This window comes from Silene latifolia, chromosome 9, assembly GCF_048544455.1.
Source record: "Silene latifolia isolate original U9 population chromosome 9, ASM4854445v1, whole genome shotgun sequence".
In the NCBI taxonomy this organism is placed as follows: Eukaryota; Viridiplantae; Streptophyta; class Magnoliopsida; order Caryophyllales; family Caryophyllaceae; genus Silene; species Silene latifolia.
In genome coordinates, this window is record NC_133534.1 from 164,086,395 (window position 1) to 164,094,147 (window position 7,753).

Here is a 7,753-nt window from a genome sequence, read left to right on the forward strand (position 1 = left end):
CGCCACAAGCAATAGTGGCCAAAGTGCCCTCACTAACAGTCTGAAAGTGAGAGGCAGTCAAATAAGCGATGTTATATATACGGGCTACCCGACTGTTAATGTTCAGATAGCCCGCCAGAATAGACAGTTCAATAGTATTCACATTATTCGACTCCTTACGGCCGAAAATGGTATTACCCATTAGCCGTAGAAAATAACGAAGAGAGGGCAAGTAGACGGAAGTGCCCGTCCTCTTAGGCCCGTAAAAGTCACTAATACATGACCACATGACTCGGTGAATATCAGAAGTTTCCGAGGTTTTACCCTCGAAATAAAGACCCAGAAAACCAGCAAAATCGGCTAATGTCAGGGAGTAGTTGACATTGAATAGCTGAAAGGAAATGCAAGCATTAGTCTTATTTTCCTCAAAAGAAGCCGAGTTAAAAGCATAAGACGAAAAGAACTCGAGGGTCAAAATGTAATACGTGAACTCAGCCATGTCCACTAAACCCGTCATTCCTGTCCAATTTAGCAGGGACACAACCGACTCAAAACAGCCTAATTTCTCCAAAGTGGGTTTGTGAAGAAATCGAGTAGCTGTAACTTTCATTCTCGCAACAAAAAGAGCAAACTTAGCTCGCTGAGTATAATTAGAAAAGATAACCTGCGGATAGTCAGGTAGACTATCCGTGGTGTCCTCAATCATTAGCGGCGGACCCCTTGGTCGTTTGGCAGCGCCCTGACTCGACTGCCCTTCAAACATGTGCTCCTTTCCTTTTGACATTGTTGTTTCCTGCAAACAACAAACTAGTAGTAAGCTTCCCCTAACCTTTAGCAATAACAATTCATGAAACCCGATTAATAAAAAAAATCAAAAATTCAGAAGCTGGAACCGAAATTAGGGTTTCCAAAATTTGGGGGAAACTGATTTAAGCATCCTACAATTGCTAATATGGCTTGAAAATCAAAGGAAAAGGGTAGGAAAAGAAATCAAAGCATAAAAATCGACAAGAACTAGCCCTAAATCGATTTTCCCCAAATCGATTTTTCCGTCTCAATGTAACAATACTCGAAAATATGGCATGAAACTTCAGTAAAAATCGAATATAAAGCATGGAAAAGAGATTAGGGACATACCTTGAAGATTTAAGCTAGAAAAATCAAGATGAAGGGATGGATTAGCAAGAAAATCGCGAGAAAAGGGGAAGACAAGGGTTTGCTTTTGCGTTTTCTGATTTTGTGAAAGTGTAAGAGTGAATGAATAAGAAAGGAAAGAAGACTCCCTTATTAAAATGCAATCTGGACTCGCGCTGTGGTCGATCGACCACCTGACCCGGTCGATCGACTAGTCTCCTCTCTAAACAGCTTCTGGACTTTTCTCTTCAGTCGATCGACTGAGTAACACGGTCGATCGACTGAAAACGCTGGCAATTAAACTCAAAATCGTCAAAAATTCATATTGCCACTTAAATTTCCCGTCTTTCTCTCACAAACATCCAGTAAACCAACTACGCACTTTGCATAAAATAAGTTCCTGCAAAAATTATCAAAGGCGCACATGTTTTCCAAACCAAGAAATTGCAAATTAAAAGAAAATAAATAATACAAAAAAAACTCAAAAAGCAAATTAAATGAAATAACAAAATAAAATTCCTAATTACAATTAATTACAACCTGGGTTGCCTCCCGGTTAGCGCTGGTTTAAGAGGTCCCGCACGACCTTTTTACCTCACTTTGCATCATCCGATAACGGGTCGAAGTACAATACCTCGACTTTCCCAACAAATTCATCTGATCCGTGATAATGCTTCACATATTGGCCATTAACTTTGAACCATTCTCCAACAGAGGTCTCCAATTCAACTGATCCGAACTTTGTGACTACTCTGACCGTGTAAGGGCCAGCCCACCTGGATTTTAGCTTACCCGGAAATAAACGGATACAAGCGTTAAAAAGAAGTACCTTATCGCCAATATGGAACTCGCGCTTGATGATTCTCTTATCGTGCCAACGCTTTGTTTTCTCTTTGTAAATCCTAGCATTATCATAGGCCAGCAGCCGAAATTCCTCCAACTCATTCAGCTGTGTCATGCGTTTCTCATGAGAGAGGTTAGGATCTAAATTCAAATCACAAATAGCCCACCAAGACTTACGCTCTAACTCAACAGGTAAATGAAATGTCTTACCATAAATCAATCGGTATGGTGACATCCCGATTGGCGTCTTAAACGCGGTTCTATAAGCCCATAAGACATCATCTAACTTAAGAATCCAATCTTTCCGTGATTTAGAAACAACTTTAGCTAAGACTTCTTTCAATTCTCTGTTAGAAATCTCAACCTGACCACTAGTTTGGGGATGATACCCCAAACCTTTACGATGTTGAACACCGAATTTAGTCAATAAAGCACCAAGTTGTTTCTCTTTAAAATGTATTCCACCATCGCTAATGACAACCCGAGGGACACCAAAACGAGGGAAAATAATCTTTTTAAACAGTTTAATCACGGCTTTTGCATCACAATGGGGAGTAGCAATAGCTTCTACCCATTTGGACACATAATCTACAGCTACGAGGATATATTTATTACCTTGACTGCTCGGAAAAAGGTCCATGATAATCGATGCCCCAGACATCGAAAATCTCGACCTCTAAAATGCCCACCTGTGGCATCTCATGTCTCTTGGAAATATTCCCCGATCTTTGACAAGCGTCGCACTCAGCAACAAAATTGCGACTATCTGCATGCAAAGTTGGCCAATAGAAACCAGATTGGAGTACCTTAGCTACAGTCCGGGACGGACCGTGGTGACCACCATAAGCAGAAGAGTGGCAAGCTTCTAGGATATCCTTCACCTCCCATTGAGGCACGCATCTCCTGATGAGACCGTCTGCGCATTCCTTGAAAACATAAGGATCATCCCAAAAGTATTGTCTAGCATCATAAGCAAACCGCTTCTTCTGCTGCCATGAAAGCTCGGGTGGTATCTTACCTGCCACCGAAAAATTAGCAAAATCAGCAAACCACGGAGGTGGATAAGACCCTGAAGTAGTAATAGCTAACAGACTCTCATCAGGAAAAGAATCATTAATAGGTAACGAATCCTCCCTTTCTGTCAGCTGCAGACGAGATAAATGGCCAGCTACCACATTCTCTGCTCCCTTCTTATCTTTGATCTCCAAATCAAACTCCTGCAAAAGGAGTATCCACCTCAAAAGCCTCGGCTTCGCATCCTTCTTAAGAAAGAGAGTCTTCAGCGCTGCATGGTCAGCATAAACAATAACCTTAGAACCTAACAAATAAGACCGAAATTTGTCTAAGGCAAAAACTACAGCTAGAAACTCTTTCTTAGTGGTAAAATAATTAATTTGAGCCTCATCCAGAGTTCGGCTCGCATAATATATGGCATTCAAAGCTTTATTCTTCCGCTGTCCCAAAACTGCACCGACCGCATAATCGCTGGCATCACACATGATCTCAAATGGGAGGTCCCAATCAGGCGGCTGAATGATTGGCGCAGAAACTAGGGCCTCCTTTAACATGTTAAAAGCGGTAAGGCACTCATCAGTAAATTCAAAGACAACATCCTTAAGGAGCAAATGTGTAAGTGGTTTAGCAATTTTTGAAAAATCCTTAATGAAACGCCGATAAAAACCAGCGTGACCAAGGAAACTCCTCACTCCTTTAACATTCACGGGAGGAGGTAATTGCTCAATCACCTGCATCTTTGCCTTATCAACATGCATACCTTTATCAGAAATCAGATGCCCTAACACAACTCCCTCATTGACCATAAACTGACACTTTTCCCATTTTAAAACAAGATTAACATCAATACAACGCTGCATGACTTTATCGAGATTAGCCAAACAACGAACAAAGTCAGTACCATAAACTGAGAAATCATCCATGAATACCTCCATAATATTCTCTATATAATAAGAAAAAATCCCCATCATGCACCTCTGAAAGGTAGCAGGGGCGTTACACAACCCGAAAGGCATTCTACGATATGCAAAAACACCCTGTGGACAGGTAAAAGTGGTCTTACTCTGTTCATCCGGATGAATAGGGATCTGAAAGAACCCTGAATATCCGTCTAGAAAACAGAAAAATTTGTTAGAAGCAAGTCTTTCAGTCATTTGATCAACAAAAGGGAGGGGGAATTGGTCTTTCTTTGTGGCGGCATTCAGCTGTCTATAATCAATGCACATCCGCCACCCTGTCACAACTCGTGTTGGTATTAATTCATTTTTTTTCATTTTTAACCACGGTAGTCCCTCCTTTCTTCGGAACTACCTGAACTGGGCTAACCCACTTGGAGTTGCCAACTGTATAAATAATATATGCATCGAGTAGTTTCATCACCTCAGCCATAACAACTTCCTGCATCTTCGGGTTCAACTTGCGTTGACCCTGTCTGTAAGGCTTGTGGCCTTCCTCCAGCCTCTATCCCTGTGCATACAAACATCATGGCTGATGCCCTTAATGTCATCCAAAGAGTAACCTAGAGCCTTCCCTGTTTTTCTTAAGCACACACATCAAAGCAGCATACCGGTCATCATTAAGCTTAGCACTAACAATAGCTGGGTACTGCTCCGTATCATCTAGAAAAACATACTTAAGATTAGGAGGAAGTGGCTTACGCTCTGGCACCTTTACCTCTACAGCATAGACAGAATCATCTTCAATGGTGCAAGTGTTTACCAAATTCTCGTTGGCCAGGCTTAAGAGCATCTCATCTTCTTCCTCGTTGAGCTCGTAGCTCTCCATTGAGGCTACTAAAGCATCTGGCTCCTCAGGATTCTCCACTCCATTACCTGTACACTCATCTAAACGGGTTAGATCAGCTAAGGGATCCTTGGCTAAGGATTCCCTCCAATTACAAGTAATGACCACAACAATATCAATGGAATAACACGTATCATCATCAGCAGGTTCAGTTGCCTTGTGAGCAAGACTGAACTCAATGGTGTCATCCCCTACCTCTAAGGTTATGGTTCCGCGTTTGACATCTATTACAGCCCCAGCTGTATGTAAAAACGGTCTACCTAAAATAATAGGTATCTAGCTGTCCTCTGCAATGTCCAAAACAACGAAATCGACAGGGATAAAAAACTTGCCCACTCGAACGGGTACATCCTCTAGACCTCCTATAGGTCTCTGAGTCGGTCTATTTGCCATTTGAACGGTAATATCGGTCACCTTGAGTCTACCAATATTTAACCTTTCGCAAACAGAGTACGGCATGACACTGACACTGGCCCCTAAATCACAAAGGGCCTTTCCAATTTCGTGGTTACCTATAGTGCAAGGAATTTAAAAACTACCCGGGTCCTTTAATTTGGGTGGTATATTAATTTGCGAAAGAGCATTGCATTCTTCCACAAAAGCAACATTACCATCATCACAAAAATTTCTCTTACGATTTAAAATGTCTTTCATAAATTTAGTGTAAGAGGGTACCTGGGTAATTAGATCAGAGAAAGGAATCGTTACCTCGAGATTTTGGACCATCTCCAAAAACTTACCAAACTTGCGCTCCGGATACGGGACTGCAACACTGGCCGTAGGATGAGCAACCTTCGGCTTCCGTAAGTTTAAAACTTCCTTCAAATCATCAATGAGTGTAGAATCATGCAAGTTAGTTGACGAGTTTGCGTCCTGCACTAGAGAATCAGTCGATCGACTGATAGGAGTGGTCGATCGACCAAGTTGGCTGGGCGTGAACAGTTCCTTGACAGAAACTTCTTCGCCAGGAGTCTCAGTCGATCGACTGATGGTGATGGTCGATCGACCACCTGTGCTGGGTATGAATAGTTTCTGATCAGAAACTTTTTCATCTGACAACCCGGTCGATCGACTGGGTGTGTGGTTGTCGATCGACCGCTAGTACTAGCAATTGAGTTCGTTTTTGCATCAGAAATTAAACTAGCGTCCTTATCATTTCCTGAGTCTCCTCTTGGCTTATCGGGACCTTCATAGGTGAGGCCGCTTCTGAGATTAATGGCATTAATCGTCTCAATTGTCCCTTCGCATTTGCTTGAAGAATTGGCGACTTGCTTAGCCTCTATATTCTCCAACTGCTTCACAAAATTCTTTGTGGACTCAATCCCAGCTGCTTCCATTTTCGCGACTTGCAGCAGAAGAGCTCGGACCATTTCCCTCAATTCCTCGATCTCATTTGAGTTATGAACGGGAATTTCAACTATTTCCTTGGAAGCTTCAGAGGTCTCGAGCTTCTCTAGACGGGCAGTAATAGAAGTAATGAGTGTCACAACGGCACTCATTTCATCACTTTGCTTTCGTGACTTTCCACGTGAACTCCCAAACTCAGCTCTATGGACTGCCATCTCCTCAATAGTGTTCCAACCTCTATTTTGACCGGTATTGTTTTGGAACCTATCATTCGCAGCTGCGTCCAGGATGACCTTGTAATCATCATATAAAGCATTGTAGAATAAGTTGCAAAGATACCACTGCTGGAAACCATGGTGAGGGATAGGTCGGACCAAACTTTTGAAACGTCCCCATGCTTCACAAAATTCCTCATCATTTCCTTGCTGGAAATTAGCAATTTTACTTCTCAAGGCATCAGTTTTTGCAAGTGGGAAGTATTTTTTGTAGAAGGCCAATGCGAGAGATGTCCAATCTGTGACTCCAGCTGCTACCCTATCAAGGTAGCGGTACCAATCTCGCGCCGAATCCTTTAAGGAGTATAAGAACATTACCCCCTTTACTTCATCCTAAGTCACCCCAGCTGGTATAGGTATGGAACATCAGTAGTCTGTGAAAATTTCCATATGCTTCAAGGGGTCCTCATCTGGTAGACCAGCAAACTGATTTCGCTCCACTAGATCGATATAAGAGGAACGAAATTCGAAGTTACCGGTAGTAGGGGTAGGTAACACGTGCCCCTTTGGAAGGTGGTGCTCCTTTGGCTGAAGATTATCATATATCGTAGTCATGTTCACCAAACTGAGAGTACTCAAGTCTTCCTCTCAAAAACCTGTCTTCTAACTGTGCAAAAGCAAAATTAGAAGCAAAGGTAAGCAACGGCCTCAAGGAACCAAATTTCCTTGAGACGAGAAAAATAAACTAAAAATAAAGCAAACAGAATTACACCGTCTCCCCGGCAACGGCGCCAAAATTTGATACCGTCGTTTTGTATCAAAACTAAATTTATAATTCCAAACTAAAACTATAGCTAGATATAGTAAGGGTCGAACCACAGAGAGACAAGATTAATTTTGTTTGCTATTTCCAGTCTATAAAAGTAACAATTAAATGGGGGTTTTGAAATTGGTTGATTCTAATGACTAATTGCTGAATATGAAATTCTCAACAGATAAAAGGAAGATCGGGAATTTCGGTTCACCATGGCTAAGGTCAGGTCAGTAACGTAGCAGAGGTCCTATAGTACGGTCTCAGGGAATACGAGCAAGCCTTTAGATCAATGCTCAAATTAACCTTACGGTCTTCTAGTTCCCAAGAATTTCTCAAAGCTTTCGCTCAAAGGAAATTCCAATCTAATGATAATTTAAATTACTAATCTTTCAATCTAGTAAAAGGGCTTATCAAAAGACAACAAGATCGATACGGAAGAATTCATACTAACAAATCAATCCTAATTTATGCCATGGCTCACCTCGTTCCCAATCAATAAAATTAGCTATGCATAATCAAAACTAAAACAATTGCAAAATTGATAACAAAGAACAAGTTTGGCATGATTGAATTGAAATTAAGACAAAAGGTAAGAACTTAATTG

The 7,753-nt window shown here is 41.5% G+C and overlaps 1 non-coding gene across 1 annotated transcript; it reads left to right on the forward strand.

The window, feature by feature from the left end:
• Positions 1-6,468: 6,468 nt before the first annotated feature.
• LOC141603514 (small nucleolar RNA R71) lies at positions 6,469-6,577 on the forward strand. The gene has a single exon (XR_012525385.1). It is a non-coding gene; the product is annotated as a small nucleolar RNA R71 (small nucleolar RNA).
• Positions 6,578-7,753: the final 1,176 nt, after the last annotated feature.